This window comes from Aptenodytes patagonicus, chromosome 2 (genome assembly GCF_965638725.1).
Source record: "Aptenodytes patagonicus chromosome 2, bAptPat1.pri.cur, whole genome shotgun sequence".
Lineage (NCBI taxonomy): Eukaryota > Metazoa > Chordata > Aves > Sphenisciformes > Spheniscidae > Aptenodytes > Aptenodytes patagonicus.
Genome location: NC_134950.1, coordinates 116,483,454 through 116,501,313, shown reverse-complemented (window position 1 = coordinate 116,501,313; position 17,860 = coordinate 116,483,454).

The following is a 17,860-nucleotide window of genomic DNA, read 5'->3' as shown; positions in this document are numbered from 1 at the left end:
GGTATTGTTGGCCAGTGTGTATCTGCTACGCTATGCATAGGAATAACTAAGCCTTAAATTGAATGAAAGTGCCTCTGCTCTTTTTCTTAAGAAATTGTTTTTTTTCCTCCCCATTGAGCTTTGTATACTCTCTCTCTGCTCTATCATTGATAATGATGCTGAATGATGAAATGCCTCTTGCCTTTGAAGTCAGGTCTAATAACACTAATTTTCAAGCCAGTTTGAACTCTTTCATGGAAGAAGATAGGAAAATGACAGGACAATCATCAGTTTCTTTTTTCCTCTCTAGTCTGGTATAATGTGCCTTATTATGGCTGTCGATAACCGTAACCACAGCAACAAATAGTGATGGATACATTGCATCAGGGTCTCATCTCAGTAATCTTATTCTGCATCCAGATGCCTTACAGGTCACAAAGTAAATTAACATTCAACGGCAATACATCAAGATGCACGGAATTCCCTCCTCCCTTTCAGAGAGATGATTCAGGTTGTTAGAGACCTTTGAGCAGTAGCTGACTTTTCCAAAGTCCAACAGTATCCCAACTTGACAGTTACCGAGCAGGCTGCTGTGTAAAGGTTAATGAAGTTGTCTACCCGGATTAGTTGGAGGGGCTGTACAGGAATCAGCAGGTGGAATTAAATGCAGCATATACCAGCAGAAGAGGAAGAACTGGAAAGTAGCTTAAGGGGACGGGGGTGTATTGGAGCTTTGGTAATAGGGCACTCCCTGTTGTGGGGGGGAGTTTTTCTTAAACCAAAAGCCTTTTAAAGTCAAAAAGGTTTACATTAGTTATATTTCTTTGCTGCTGTTTTGCATTTCAAGCTCCAGCATAGGAGCTAAACAGCATGGAGTGGCATGTTGTGCTTTTGGAGAATATTCACAGTCCAGGCACAGATGTGAGTGTAACGCTAACGTGTCCTGCAATCTGAGGGAGGTATGTGCTGGTGCAAGAGGCCTTGGGTGTGTGTAAAGGCAACTGTGATCACAGAGGAAGTTAACGTGCCTGGCCCCCCTCCAGAGTCAGAAGAGATCTCAGTCCTACAGGGAGATTTTGTAAAGCATTTAAGAGGATGCTTTAAGGATGAAACAGAAGAGCGGTTAAACTGATCAATTGAGTTACCTACTAAAATTGCATGTGGGCAGGTTGTTAAACCTCCTGGGCATTTCAGAAAATAATACCCTTCTCAAAAGTACAAAGCAAAATGCACCTCTAGGTACTGATTCCACATAAGGATGTAATACTTCTAAAGAGAAGCAGAATTTTCTTTTACTTCAGTCAACAAATTTTCCTATGGCCTATCTACTACTCCCTTGTAACTAAACTGAATTTTTCTGACCAGTTCACAAATATGTCAATTTTATAGTTATGGAAACATAAAAAATAAACTGTGCTCACAGATATATCAGAAGAAACCAAAAGCACTACGTTCTAACATTAAAAGGTACATCTTGGACACAGCATCTGTATACAACAACGCAGATATGACTGAAAAGAAATGCCTGTGAGATTGGTTATTTACTTGAGAATCGACATCGTGATGTGTTGCTGTTTGTTGATACTACCCTGATACTCTTAGGAGGATGTGGGGAAAAAAAATAATTTAATCTTAGGAGGATGCGGGGGAAAAAAATAATTTAATACTTCTGAAAGTAATTTGTGTGTGTTTCTGAAGTACTGGTTGATCATGGCTCAAAATATTTGACTTTAAAGTATTTTGAAGTTATGCAGATAGAAATATGCTAGTTCATCTGGTTTTATGAGGATTGTATCGATGCTCATAACTAGGCCACTCAGTGATGGCTTTGCAGCATATACTTTCTATCTCTTCTATTAAAAATACATAGCAAGTGTCTAGGGATATTCCTTCTCTTCCTGAAAATAATTGCATTAGAATTCATATTTCTACCATGCTCTATTATGTGCAGAAATAATGAAGTCCAGGAAATGTTAATTTTTCTACTGAAAGGTCTCAGGAAGAAGATATTCCAAACATGCTTTGTCTCGTTTGGAAAAGACCTCTATTCTTTTTAAACATTGTTATTTTTACTGATGTAGCTCAGTTTGTTATGTTATAAACATGGACAAACATACAGATTTCATGTCTGACTGCAGTGATGCTACAGCTGTTGCTCCCGTTACCCTTTGTGGCTTATAGTGGAGGATGCTGCAGAGGCAGGCTGATCTCACTGGTTCGATGCGTCTGTGCTCTTGGCCAGTCTATGCTGCCCAGCACAGGTATGATCTCTGCTTGGACTGGAAGAAAACGTTGCAACTGGACTGTGGTGGTGGCGAGGGAAATAAAGTAACAACTCCAAAGTGCCTATGCTGCTTCAAATGTTTAAACAAGAAAATAAAAGAAAATGCAAGAGTGGTAAAGCGAATCTACCAGCAGCACGTGTGGGTTTTCTGGGGGGCTTCTATCGCTAATTTAGACCCTTGGCTGTTCCATAGGGTAGTGCTTTTCTCATTACATACTTCAAAAGATCGAGAAGGTTTGATTAACAAAACATTAATTATATATTTTTCCATTAGCACTGGCAGAACTAGTTCTACAGATATGCACGAGCCAACTTTCCCCCACCCCCCAAAAAAAAAAAAAAAAAAGAAATGACTGGGCATGGACATCCCATCTGCTGCTGGGAAGGGGTCTGTGCCTCCTGCACGTGGGGGAAACCCGCAGAGGCAGCGCTGGAGCCGACCCCGGATTGCCAGTGTCTTGTCTCCCTCGGGTGGCCCTGTGCCGGGTCCATGCCCCCGCCCGTGGGGGCGGCCGCACGCTCCTCCCGGCATTACGGGGATGCGGGAGCTGCGGCCTTCAGGCAGGAGATGACCCATGTGCTCCGTGGCCTTTCCCCAACGCCAGCAAAGAGAAGAGCGTAAGAGCAGGGCGCCCGCTGAGAGGGGCAACCCGGCCCTTGTGGTGCCCTCGTAGCTTCGGAAAATTGGTAGCTCGGGGTCTGTAAAATCAGACTGCTTTTCCTCTGTCTGCTTGTTGCTAGCTGGATTTTTTTTTTTTTTCCTGCATGTAAACAAAATGCCTGTTGATAGAAAATTGGATTTGGCGAAGTTTTAAGTGGGGTCAAACTCTTTGATTTGGCTTCATTCTTGAATTCAACATTTAATTGAACCAGCAGTCACACATGAATCTGAGCAGGCATATCTGAACTTGTCTAGCAGATGTAGGCGACTATTCATGCTGTACTGCATACGTGTCCTGCATCTGCACGGGACGGTCATTCAAAATTGTTACATAATAGGTTAATTTTTAAAAATAATCCTGAGTTACAAAAACAAACAGCAGAAGAGACTTTACCTTTGGAAGGATTAATAATTTTAAAGCAGTGGCTGAATCTTCTGTAGTGAATTGTCTTCGAAGCAAAATAAGCTAAAATGGAAAAAGTCACTACCCTTCTGCAGTAAGCTTACCCATTACTGAGAATTGTTTTTCATAATTATAGGAGTATAATTACATCTGTTATTTCCTGGAGAAAACAAGTTCTCAGCATGATAAAAAAAAAAAAAATAAAAAAGGGAAAGTTAACATTTATATCACCACAGTTTAGTAATGAATAATAGCCGGGGTATTCCCTTGCTCTGTTAAATGAGTTAATGCTTAGATTCAGTGTTCATTAAAGCAAGTTCCTAGTTGCTTGTTAGACCCTCTGCTTTTCTGGAATGTTTTCATTTTTAAGAGGGTCACTCCATATGGAAACAATCGGCTTAATCACAAGTGGACCTGAGAATGCCAGCCTGTTTCAGAATTACTGTGTGCGAACAGTTCATAGCAAATAAATATCATAGAAATTAAGATTGAAAATGTGCATTGTTTTCCATTCTAATGAAATTTTGTGACATTTGAGGTTTTTTGTGATATTTTTCCTCTTCTCTGTTAGATCCTGCAGCACATCTTCTCATAGCTTAAATATTTCTGTGGCATTGCTCTAGAATGATTTAATTGTGTATTTCTTTCCATTTCAGGGAAGTCTACACAGAAATAACAGTTATGATCCTTATTTTGAAGTATTTAATTGAATACCACAAGAAAATCACATGCAGCTTTGTAAATATGCAGCTTTATATATACACTCAGCTTAATGTATGCAATATTTAAAAATGTTGATATTGTTGGTGTATTACTTATCAGCCCAATAAGTCTGGGTGCAGCAGAACAAATACTCTCTATTGAAACATTCTCTACTGCTGTTTTACTTCCAAGGCAACAGCTCACCCTGCAAAGATCACCTATCCAGAACTACCAGCTGGAGACTTTTGCATTTTGAATATACTTGATATTATTATGTGTTATTCTGGGAAATGACAATTCTGACAGTGAAGGGTTAATTTTCAACCAAGAGCATCCTCTGGTGAACTGAGTTACTGGGCTCATTGTTTGACATGAGCAGAACATTTTGTGTGAGACTTGACATAAGTCTCTGTTCACCTTGCTAAGCACTTCCGAAATGTCAAACGGAGCAACCTGTCCCTTTTGAAACAGCAGCCTCTCCCCCTCTGCAGCTCAGACAGGCGCAGCAGCAGCAGTAACCACACCGCAGTGTGCTCAGGCGCTCCGGGAACAAACGCTCGCACTGCGTCGAGTTTCGGTCTCAGCCTATTCTCAGACCTCAAAACCATTGAGAAATCCGAACACTTCAGTGCCACTGCAGAGGGGACAGGAATGCTTCTGCAGTCCTCGGCACTGATCTTCCCAATTCTAAGGACCTGGCCTTTTGAGAGAGATTCTCTATTTGCTGCAGGGTGTTTTTGTGCTATAGTCAATGGTGGCTGTGTGTCCATCATAGCGTGGATGATGCTACAGTTGCAAATGTGGGAAATCAAGTCCTGACACACGCTGTTTTCAGTGGAGCAGCTCTCTAGGCTCCCTGCTAAATGTCACCAACCTGCACTGGAGCCATGTCACCACATTTGCACTGTCACTGTTACTTCTGTCAAGTTAACATGATCACAGAGGTGTATTTTTCTTGGCTTCAGGTACCCTGTAGCTTTTTCCTCCATTGCACTAATTCTATACCCCTGAGTTTTTCAACCTTTAGATGTTTTTCAGACAAACTTCTTCGGTTAGAAAATGCATACATACCTTCCCTTGGATTATTTAATAAGAAACTGCTGATGCGTACGTAACCTACAAAACAGCACTTCTTGGTACCATCATCCAAATAACTTTAGATTGCTCTTCACTTATTGAAACCTCCGCCTTTGTGGTTCCCAAAACCAGTACAGGTAGCTGAATTTTTTTGGATGCTTCCCTGCATACTATGTTAGTAGGCTGTTACTACACAGCGTCCTAGGAGCTAGCATAGTTTCTCACTTGCTTGCTTTCTTATGTGTGGTCTTGGTGCCATATGCATACAGGGAAATTGGTGTGTATTTGGAGAAAAGCCTGTCATCTGAAGGTGTGTTTTTTGAGAAATTGACTGTCTGGCAAATATCCAGTGGCTCACACTCATCTTCACAGCAGCAAAAGGCTTGGTATTTGTCTCCTGTAGGAGAGGATGATCTTTAAATCTTGAGCGCGAATCCACATAGAAAAATAGTGGTCTATTCTTTGAGAAATATTTTGAAAATTATACTAGGTAGTAATTTTGAATGAAATCTTGCTGCAACAAGAAATTATTCATAGAATAATCGATGCAAGCAGTTATACAGCAGAAAGTGCTAGGTGTGTTCAAGAACTGTATTTGTGGAAACCTGAAAGTTGTCTTGAGCAGTCAAAGTAGAAAAAGTGTAATTGACTTTAAATAACAGTGGCTGGGGCCGTGCTGGATTGATTGCAGATCTAATACTTAAATGGGACACTGTTGTAACATCCTTAGATTAAAAGTATGTATTTTTTGGGGGGATGGGGTGGGAAGGAGCAGGAAACAAGTGGATACTCTTCCTGGGACTGTGGGAGGCTGATTATGAGTTGGGAGTTTCTCACAGGCAGCCTGCAAGGATGATGAAGAGGAGGCCTAGAGGTAAGTGATCCTGGTACACTTCTTTCTTATCCAGTCTGAAAAGATCCTCTCATACCCTGTGCAATGCAAGCTGTTAGCTTTTGCAGAATGTTGAAAATTGTCCCTAAACCTACTAAAGTCAGTGGGATCATGGATTGCAGGGAACACTACGGTTTAATGCTTAAATTAATTAAAAGATAACCAATAATGACTGGAAATATTCTTCAGAGGATGTCCTGGTCATGTCTCATCAGGCAACTGCAAGCATATTCAAAGGTTAACATATCTACCAGAGCAGTGTGCATGTGTGTATATGCCTGTATTTTTTAGATTGCCAATTGCTGTCAAATATTGCTTTATGCTTTATAGTGCTATGGAGCTTGGTGTGCTGGAAGAAATAGACTTCTGCCATGGGCTTTAGAGACCAAATCCTCTCCAAGTGACCTGTAAATAAACACTGTGCAATGTCTTTTGCATTATAAAGTATTTCAACCTACCTGACTGCTATAAAAAGTTATTTTGCCATGTTGAATAGCTATGGTATGGAAGTCCTTGCTACAGCACACCACCATGGTTACATATTTGTATGGATGATGAGATCTTCTGTAGTTACGAAAGTAAATAAGTATCCACGATGAACATAACACCAGGGCCTGGACAAACAAACAAACAAACATTCTGTGGGATATCAAGATGCAGATGGGGAATCAAGAGTTATCAGGGATAAAAATCATCTGGTCCGCTGTTAATATGGGTGCTTGTAAACTTCTCTGCTGTGATAAATGCAAGATAATTCCATAAGTGAAGTGTGCAGAGCATATATGGTTATCAAGTACTATCTGAAATGTGAGATCTCTGTACCCTTCAGTAACTTCTTCAAGTGTTTGTGCCATTGACTGAGACCATCAGAAGCACCGTAATGGAAGAACCTAGGAAGAAATCTTCCGTAGGCTTGTCCATTTTGCTTCAGTATTATTTTTTTGTCCGTTTGCTTGGTAACCTTCCTTTGATATGTCCATAACTGCTTAAAACAGGAGACTATTAATAGACTTTGAGGAACTACTAAGCAATGAGTATGAGCTAATCATTTTACAGTGTGCAGCCAGTGCACTTTTCTGAGTGAAAGAAGTTCTCATGACTTGCCAGAAATCACTGTTATACTTCAAGAGTGAAATTGCAGGTCCTTACTTGTGGCACCTTGTGTGCTGCATACGTTAAAAGCCACTGCTGGCTCTGTCTGCTTTGTCTTCTCACAGGAATGTAATGGCTTCGTGTCTGCTGCAGCAGGATGCCTTCCTCCTTCCCACTCCGTAGACTCACTTGCTGCCTCTTACAGGGACTGGCAGCAGAAGCATCAATGGAAGAGAGGAACCCTGCACTGAAGTAACCTATTCTCGGGAATTGTTTCATTGGATTCAGTGGGGCAGTAGTGGTAGAAAAATCTGGGGTTTATGTTTGAGAGTACCGGTGGTAGGTTCTCACACTTGATTTGGGTTTGGTTGGGATGGCAAACTTGTTCTGTGTTGTACAGATTTCTGTCAATCTTTGGTAGGTGACGTGTGCCAGAATTACCAGGAGGTGGTTCTCATTGACTTAAATTGCGCTCTTTAACACAGGAAACATGATGACACTGATCAAGAGCCTCTGAATACAGAAATGTTTAGGAGCACACACACCTCTGCATGTGTGTATAGTCTAGTTTGTGCGTTGTGAGCATTTGTTTGTCATCGATGAAATGACACATCCATGAACTTTGTTTCTTTAAGCTGGCGTCTCTTGTTCCCCCGTAAAATGAAGTACTCTTGTAAAACTTACATTTCTGTTCTTAATACTTTATTTTTTCTCTTCTTATTTGCATTGCAAGGTGCAGGAACAAACTCAGCAAACTTTTGTATGAAATTACACTTCTGAATTTCACAAGGGAGCCCACGTCTCCTAATTTGTTTTAATCACAAGAAATAGTGTTTTTAACAGTTTCTATAAATATGTGATAGATGGTAATGCAGCAGAAAAAATGGAATAATATTACAGTACTGATAACTCTATAAATGTTTTGACTACAGTAGCCAAGTGTTCTTGGCTAATTTTGCCATGCTATAGTTGTTTGTTTCTAGAGGTGCTGGGGAGAAAAAAAGGGAACATGAAAGGGAAAACAGGGGAGAAGATGGGTGTAGAATGTGAAAATTTACATACAGGTTAAAAAAGTGTTTATCCAAGTGCTTTGCATCAAAAACTGTTTAGAAACTTGCTTTATTTTTAAACATCCACCAGTAGATTTACAAATATGAAGACTTCTCAAGAGAAAATGTACAGTGAGTAAGTGTTTTCTTCCACTGCTGTGTAAAAGAATAACCCGTGACTAACTTTTCCACAGGAATACAAGTAAAATCTGAGTAAATCTGGACTTCAAAAAATTTTGTAGCAACACGGTAGAGCTGTGAGATGACAGGCCCACCCTACGCTTTCAACACCTCGCCCGCCCACAGCCTGCAGGCAGGCAAAGCCAGAGATGGCCAAAAACTCAAGATGGTCCATATAGTAAGACAACTGGGGCACAGATGGAATGAGGTTTTCTTTCCCACGTGCGTTACCTATTTTGAAAAACATAAACAGTTCCCTCCTCCTTAATACTTTCTTTTAACACTGTCTGCTAGCTAGTCATTTGGCCATGTCAAGACAGCTACAACTGTGCTTTTTGGAGCAGTCAGGAGGCTACGTTTTCGGAATGGAAGATGCTGTCATTTTTTGTAAAACCTCATTGGGTGAAACATTGACATGTCTCAAGTGTAAAAGTTATTGAAATTACTCTATCAGTTTGATCACAGGATTTTCTCAAGCCTGGGCTGAGAACCCCTCAAGCTGGGCCACATTCTGCTGTTTTTCCCTTCTTGCTCTTCATGCAGCAACGCTAACCACATATTGGGCTATGTTATCAAGCGCGTAGCCAGCAGGCTTGAAGGAAGTGTTTATGCACCTCTCTCCGCACTTGTGAGGCCGTATTTGTAGCAGTGTGTCCAGCTTTGGGCTCCTCAGTACCAGAAAACTATTGATAAACTAGAGTGAGTCCAGCTACTGCAATGATTGGGGCAGGGAAGTATGGGACCTAAGGAGAGGCTCTGAGAGCCGGGTTTGCTCAGTCTGAAGAGCAGAAAGCTCAAGTGGGATCTGACAGCTGATTTCAACTATATAACGAGAGGTGACAGAGAAGACAGAGCCGGGCTCCCCTTGGAGCCGTGCAGCGATAGGGTGAAAGGCAATGGACAGAAGCTGCAACATGGGAAATCCCAGTTAGGTGGTAAGAAACTCTTTCACTGTGAGGCAGGTCAAACACTAGAACCAGGGCCTACAGAAGTTGTGGTATCTCCACCCCTGCAGGTATTCAAAACTCATCTGGGCAAGTCCATGACCAACTTTATCTAAATATCAAGTTGGATCTAACATCAAAGTTGGTCCAACTTTGAGCAAGGTGAAAGGGGATATTGGAACTGCTTAACCAAATTACCTCCAGAAGTACCTTCCAACCTCAGTTAATTCATTATTCTTTTCCACAGGCATGTCATTGCCTGCTGTCATTATTGAAAACTAACAAGCCCACAGTCCTCCACCTTGACTCGCTTCTGGAATCTAGGAGAACAAGCCTAAGTTTGATACTTCTGCTGTTGGTTGCAGACCATGCTGTGGCAAATCCAGTTGTGTCCTAAACAGCTGTGGTTGTAACAGGGCTGTTGTAGCACCACCTTGTCTGGAAGCAGTGACAGCAGCACCTACAGTTGCTTCAGTCTCTTATATGCTGCTCTGTGCAAGTCCCAATGCTATGGTGTCCTAGTATTCTGGAGCAATAGTAAACCTACGTTGATATGAAGACATGTTTTGGTTTTGTTGGGTTTTTTTTTCTGTGCAAAAGCCACTGTGAGGAAACTCCAGGTCATAGCACTCAGAGTAGCTGTGTTGTCTTGAAGAATGAATATTTTTCTTCATCCCTTTGTTTTCCAGATCAGCCAGTTGAATCGTGGTGGTCTCTGGTCATGGTTGCACTTGACAACTAGGGAAACAGTGAACATTGAGGTTGAGCCCTTTAGCTTTGCGCCCCCCCCTCCCCCAGCCAAAGTCCTTAATTCCTGGGTTGAAATTAAATGTGAGTACTTGTATGCCAAAAGGGATTATTTTACTCAGGTTTTGTGGAAAAGGAACGGAAGAGGTTCTGAATAGGGATTAAACTAGCACTCAGAATAACCTTTGCTTGCAGTAGATGGAATTGGATGCTTCAGTCATTTCAAGCTATGGTAATCACCTTAGCAAGCACCGCTGTAAAGTATGAGGTAAAGTTACTCCTGTGTAGAATACTTTTTGCTTTGTTCACTCTGCATATATAAATAAAGAATATAAAACTGTTCTTAAAACTTTGGTTTGGGGGGGTTACAGGGAAAGATCTGATATGTAAGAACCAAATAGATCAGTCTCCCTGGGGACCATTTGCATTAATGAACCATCTGCTACCCTTTCCTCTATGAAGCATCATGGACAGCATCATGTTCTTTCTGTCGTGCAGTAATAATGGGATATACAGGTGTCTTTGTAACAGGAGCATGTTTGACACGTTTTTGGTTGTTACTCCTCCCTCCCCAGTGACTTCCTCTTGTCTCAGGCAAGCTGGTCCTGTCAGTCATTATAAATGTGACAAGAGATGGAAATAACCAAGAGGTCTCAGGTCTCCTTGGCAATATGGTGATTAACACGGGCTGTACAATGACGTGATTCATTCACAGAGGAGGCGAGTGTGGAGTTGTGAATGCTTTGCTTACGTGGCATCGCAGCATCCAGTCATGTACAGCAGGTTGCTGCTACTTGTATTGCCTTAAGCATCTCATTTTCTTTAAAAAAAAAAAAAAAAAAAAAATCAAAAAACTTCATTCTTTACCGATTCTTACAAGGTCTGAGGCATCTGATCATCACCTCGTATCAACAGAGAAGTATTTACACTAGCTATGCTCAAAGAGGATTTTTCTAATGAATTCGCCTATCTGCAGTTGTGCTATGTTGTCTTCAAACACCGTTTCCCTTTCCGAGCAGGTGAAACAGAAGTGAAGGATTCTCTTCCATGCATTTAAACAGCAGGGAAATCTGATTTCCGTGCAGTTACTTTTGATTTACACTGTACTATGAAGGAGGGAATCAGTCCTAGTCTCACAGTACTACGGTCACACAGGGAGATTATTGGTTGTATCGGGGCAAACTTCTTTGTTTAAACACGCTGCACTGAAGCTTGAACTCAGACCTCCTGTGCTTTGGTTTCGTTGGCAGTAAGAGATGCTTAGTTATCAAGGAAGGCCTTGGCAGGGGAAAAAGGGCCAAACCTTGCATGTCTTCTCTACACGTTGGATTGTATGAGTAGAGGCTATGCCTCCTGGTAGTACCAAGTTCAGCTTTTTTGTTTTAGGAAAAGATTAGTTGGGAAGAATATAGCCTCATGCAAGCTTCTTGTCTGAAATGCACAAGAATGACAGACCTAGATTTTTATTAAACAGAAGATAATTTTCTCTTAAAAAGTGTCTTCTGCTTAAATACGCAACTCTATTCTACCAACACTACTCTTTCTCGAGGTTCTCCCTCATCCAATTTTCGGCGATCAGCATGTATTTTCCAGAACACTGCTGTCCTATGGTGTCTTGGGTGCGGTGGTCTTTAGTCTTTTAAAGTAAAAGCTGAGTTAATTATTAAATTCTTTCCTTCCCCCAGTGCACGAATCCTCACAGCATGGATTTTGTTTAGAAGCAGCCCACGGGCCAGGTAATAGCTGGTAGAGATCTCTGATCAGCTTGTCACTTGTGTCTCAACTGCATGTGATTTCAAGGGGAAGATATATGAACGATTTAAACTACAATTTTGCTGGTTTTCTTCCCCCACCCCCATTCATTCACTGTAGTTAGCCCCTCTTTGAAAATACCGATAATCAAATTCATAAACCAAGATAATCATTAATTCTTTCCCCCCAAACCAGCTGTTTTATTGTTTTTCTTCCTATTGATGCTCATAAACAGGCAAGACTTCCTGCTGTATTAAATAACCATATTGTTGGCAAAAAGCAAAAACATTGTAGTTTGCTACTACCTGAATATATCAGTCATTAATGAAGAAAGTCTGGTAAGTGTTTGCAGGACAGCTGGTGCTCTGAATAGTACCACTTGCTAGCAGCTACCCCTTTTCTCTCTCTTGAGATTGTGCAAAATGAAGAAGTAATTAAAAGGTTAAAGAAGATTCCTCAGCACTGAGAAGCGATAAACTAACATTGCAGGAAACTAAGAACAGAATGGGATAGAAGCTGTAAAGTCTCTCCATGCAGCCTTGTCAATGTCTAATCTCCTCCTCCTCCACCCCCTTCCCTTGTTATGTATTTTTTTTGAAATATTTGAGTACATAAAGCCTGTTGGTAGACTCCTGATGCTCCGGGGAGATTTGTGCCTGCTTAGTACAAGCAGGGCAAACGTATGGTTTGGCTGGTTCTTGGGGACGAAGCAGGTGCAGGAGGCAGTACCTGCGCAGGCATGTCAGCAACCGTGAGCCAGGGCTGTCCCCGCTCTGTGGGCACGGGTCAGGGCTGTCCCCGCTCTGTGGGCACGAGCCAGGGCTGTCCCCGCTCCGTGGGCACACGCTGGCTCCTGTCTGATCTGGGGAGTTGTGACAGCGCAGCCGGCAGCTGCTGCGTGCTGCCGAGAGCAGGGATGTCTGCACTGGCACCTCACCGGGGGGAAAGGAAAATGTGTCAGGGAAAGTCAGAAGAGGCAAGTTAAGGCCTCTTTCTGAGAAGAGAGAATAGCTAAACTTGTGCAGCGTGGATGAGAGAGGTTGGGCGTTTAAAAGGTGTTTAGACACCTCACAAAAATTATTCAAGCTTCATCAGTTAACCCCAGCTAGTCTTGGGGAGGAGTGAGGGGTCAGCAGAGTTGAGTGTTCAGGCCATATCCTCTGTAGCACTGAGCAGGGTCTGGTGATTCCTCATCTGGCTTCAGACACCAGCTTTGAACATCACCATCCGCCCCATCTATAAATTAATTAGTAATTCCAGTTTGATCTGTCTAAATTTCTTTCTTGTAGTGGGCAGTAGTATTTCGGTGTGTTGCAATTAAACAGCTGAAGAGAGAATGGTAAAACTTGAAAGTGACCTTTTGCTAATGGTCCTCGAGAGTGTTGGAAAGGATTTGTTTGCTTAGACTGTGACTACTCCCTTGTGAGCAGCTTCAACCTATTGAGTTTAATTGGTCTATAGATGTTATTCTCCTGGCTTTATTTAGTTTGGAGGGAAGATGGTGAGGGAGGGGAGAAGTTAGACGGGCTACTTCGTATCTTTACGTGTTCTTGTTTTTTCCCCTATGTCAGGGTTTTCTGTGCTCTGCAGAGAACATTGGAGTTAAAGTATAAGAAATGCAAGGACAGAGTAAGAGAACTTTGTTTGAAACCTGATTTAGTGGAGATTAAGAGGGAAAGGAAATATGGTTATTGCTTTGTCTATAAATACCTTTTTTTAAACTTCCTTATCTTACCTGCTGGGATCTTGGATCATATTCCAAATACTCCCAGCATTCCTCCCCACCAGGAAAGCATTGTTATCCCTGTTGTACAGGTAAGGGCTATTTGTCAGAGTAGACTCTCCAGTCTGTACTACCCAGGCTTGAATTTTTGCTCTGAGAATTGCAGAGCCCTTTACCCTTGTGTCTATGTATTTGAAATGGTCTCAAAAAGAACAGTAACACTTTCAGAGAGTCAATTACATAGTTCAAGGCAGAGAAGAATTGGACTCAGAAAGCTTGTCTGGCCAATTCACTGGTGATTTAAAGGAGTGGGGAAGAGGAGAGGCTGGAGGCTGGGCAGTGGATATTCTTCATTTGGCCATGAGCACGCAGCGTGGTATGGGGATTTGCCATGCTGGTGTGACAAACGTGACAAAACCCTAATTCCTTCTTCCACTGGCCCTGCTTTTAGTCTGTCTCCAGCTCAACTGGGGAGAAAACCCAGGGCTCTTGACACCCCATCTTCATATCCTAGCACTCCATCCTAGGTGGGAAGCCAGGCCTGTTGCTTGTGAAGGGTGGATAGACATAGTTCATACTGGAAAACTCAGCAGTTGGCGCCCCTGAGTTTCATTCCCAGCACTGCCCCAAACCCCTCCAGCTGGTTACTCACTACCTTTCCTAACTGCGGAGGGCCCTGTGCAGAGTGAGGCACTTCTGCTGGGAAGGGAATGTCAGCCCTGGGTTCAAGGAGAGGTGTAGTGTGAACACTGGAGAACGTGACCTGCTTGCTCTTCTCCAAAGAGGTGTAAGAGCTTCTAGTAATAGTCCCCTCCTACTGTGATTTGATGGTTTTTTTTTTCCTTCCCTTGTTGCCAAGGTTACAGTTTAATTCTGTTTAGCAAAAAAGCCCCTTATGTAAACTTGACCTTGGGGACTTCTATGTTGATAATAATGGCTTGTTTGTGTGCATTGTGTTCAGCTTCCACTGTAAAGGATGGGGTCAAGCAGTCTGAAGACAAGGGGATGGGAGAGAGGTCCTGCTTCACACTAAAATCTGCAGTCAGTTTGGGTCGGATCTTTTAATTTATGAACTTTGTTGGTAAACTCAGCAGTCCTTAACACACTGTGAAGCTGAAGACCACAGATTCACTCCACAGAACCCAGCCAGCGTCTGTTCCTGCTAATGCCTTATGCTTTTTTGAGGGTCGTGAGGCAATTGGGTACATGCTTAGGTTAGATTATTCACATGTCGTATGCTGAAATAACTTTGATTTTATGCATTAAATAAACAATCATGTAGTAAAGTTCCTAGTCAGATAAAAATCTACAGTAAATTAAGAAGCAAACGCTTTTTGTAACAGAAAAAAAGGTGCATAAACTTAGCAACAAAAGGTACCACACTTATGCTACTCACTTTTGTAATGACCATTCTTGCTTGGGGTTTGTTCTTGCAAGGTGTTGAGTGCTCTGGCTGTAAACCAGCAAGATTTAAGCATGTAATTTAACTTTAAGGATGTAAGTTGTCCCACTTATTGAAGCCATTTGAGTGATTAAAGGTATGCAGGTGGATAAGTGCTTTGCTGGATGGAAGCCAGAATGCACAGAATCTTCCAAGATCAAATCCTTAATTATTAAATTGATTTAGAGCAGTTCTTGTATCCAAGGCAACAATGATAATAAGATGGTACTAAACTCTCTATACATCTAAGAGAAATGTAGTTAGTTAAATTATGCTCAACTATGGGTGGACATGGTTTACGGTAGTCTGTTCTTCTCAAACAGGCAAATCTGGCTCAATAATTGCATATTGAGTATGCAATTAGTATTAGTAAATTAGTCACACTAGGGGTCCTATATGTAAATGTTTATGGGGTCTTTTTGTTTGCTTACTAACTTAACTCAAAACCAGTCTTCATATTACCTCTTCTTCCCTCAATCATTAGGTAATTTGTCCAGGTGGTTAGCAGGTCTTTTTCATCAGATAGATGTTGGTGACCCTCATATATTATTTGATAGTATTTGAAATACATATTTCTTTTGTCTCTCCTTCCTGGATTTCATTTAAATGGGGAAGGATATTTTCTAGCTCTTATACGCCAAGATTTCATTTACCTGTAATATGCTAAACTATTAAGTAATCAAAAACTCTTAAAATATTGGAAGAAAAGTAAAAGACCCTCCCCCTCCTTGTTCTATTTATGTTTAAAGAAGCTCTTGATTCTGGAATCTGCCTCATGATATTTTTTTAATACTTAAAACTAGGATATTGCTAACATCATAGTTCAGATAAACCAGTTCAGACTGAATCAGTTCTTCAGTATTTTCATCCAAATACTCAGTTTTTACAACAGCTGAAACATAGTTCATATCAATGGCCTAGGTAGAAAATAATCCATCCCAGGGTCTTTCATAGGGAAGGAAAGACGGGAAAAAATTGAGATTCTCCACGGTCCTGTTTGTTTTTGCATGGTCTTTCCACCTATCCATCAGTAAGATGAAGAATAATCTTGTTTAGGGTGAATACATTGCAAGAATTTACTGTATCTTCTGAGGTTTTTGTAGTGTCAATTAATTGTTGATTTATGTCAGTGATGGCTCATTTGTAACCATACCCTATGATCTGTGTTTATTTCCAGTTTACCTTGATATTGTTTTGTATCTTGTGTGACTACATATGCTGCAGAAATAACAGACTTTTTTTAAACTAGTAGTGAAGAGAGCAATCTGTTTCCAGCAAGACTGCCTTTTTGTGTCATTCTGGGCTTTCAGGAAACAGGAAAAACGTGAACTTCAGAGTACCCAAACTGTGATGCCACAGGAGAGAGTTCACAGTTTGAAAAACCAGGGCATCAGTTAAAGCAGTGCAGAGAATATCAGACTGTAGGCTTCTGGAGAATTCCAGGTGGTAAAGGTGCGATGAAGTCATCATGTGAAGATAAGCACAAAGGTAAAGCTACTTTTTCATGTTTGTGGTCCTGTATCACCCTAGTTTCAAATGCATTTTTGGTTTAATAGAAGATACTCCCACAAAACTTCTACAAACTGTCTTCAGTTTTGTAGTGGTTTTTTTGTGAGTAAACCCTGGAGTCCTCAATCTCCACTGCGTTGCACATGGAGCAATGATTTCTAACACTACAGAGAAAAGGCATTTAACCCACGCTGGTATCGGCTTTGCCACAGAGATAAACGGTGACACCGTTCAGTGTCATGGACAAGGAGGCTGGTTTCCTGTGTCTTGCAGAACCAGTGCAGAAGAGAGGCTGTTTATTGCAAACTTTTGCAAGAATCGCCTCCCACTTTGAACTGCTGCAAACTTGATTGCACCCAGGTTTCAGCCGTGAGAGGGGACCATCAGCAAATTTAAGGAGCAGATGCATATAAAGTAGTTCTTCTTGGGGGCTAATGCAAATACAGTTGAATTATGTGAAGCTGGTGTGGTGTTGTTTATCTCTAGCTAATGTCTTGATTTGATCTGTGCTTAAAATGTTTTGTTAGATTAGCTGTCAGCTAGAAATATGCTAAAAACCAAAACAACTTCCCACATCATTAATGAAGAGAGCTATGTTGGTAAAAGTTCTTAAATGGACACAGTTATATTGGCAAAGGGAGGGAGGAAAGATCCCTTTGGTTTCATCTGGTCCATCTGGGGAGCTGGTAAAAGAATTAGACGTGTAGATTACACCTGTGTAAACCCTCTCTCCCAGTTTGCCAGTAGACTTGACTGGTAAAGCCCAGATGTTTGTCAGCGTAGGCTCTTCCACAATTATTTATTACTGATGGAAAACAGCATGTGATCTTTGCCCAGTGTTTTGCAAGCTAGCAGTTTTAGGACTGTTCTGTCCATAGTTGTGTGTCTCACACCACAGATCTGTCTGATGCAGTGCTGATATCGCAGGGCAGCAGGGTTTTCTCTTGAAGCACTGCACAATGGCTATGCTGATGATTCCTGCTGCCACCACTTAACATCAACCTCAGCCAGTCAAGAGCTAAAACCAGTACCCAAAATAACAAGGCTGGTTTAGGTATGAGATTCAAAACCCAGTGATTCCTTTTGTCTGACTCTTATTTTCTGAGCTTTTAGAGCTTATTTTTCAAGCCTTTATCCAGGCTGGCTGCTGCTGAGAGAGTTTGTGGCCCAGGGTAAGATCCTCAGGCTGGAGCTCTTTCCATTGTGCATTACTGGGAAGCTCCAAAAATGGAGTGGTAACAGGAAAGGGAATTGGCCAAAAAAATATCTTCAGTTTACACTATATCCACTACTATCCATAGCAGAAGTTACTTCCCTGGTGGAAGTATTAGTTAAGCAGCCATTTTTTCTGTTTTTTAGGTTTTACACTGTTTTCCATTACTGATTACTCCTGAAACCATGCTTAGTTATTAAATTGCACCTCCT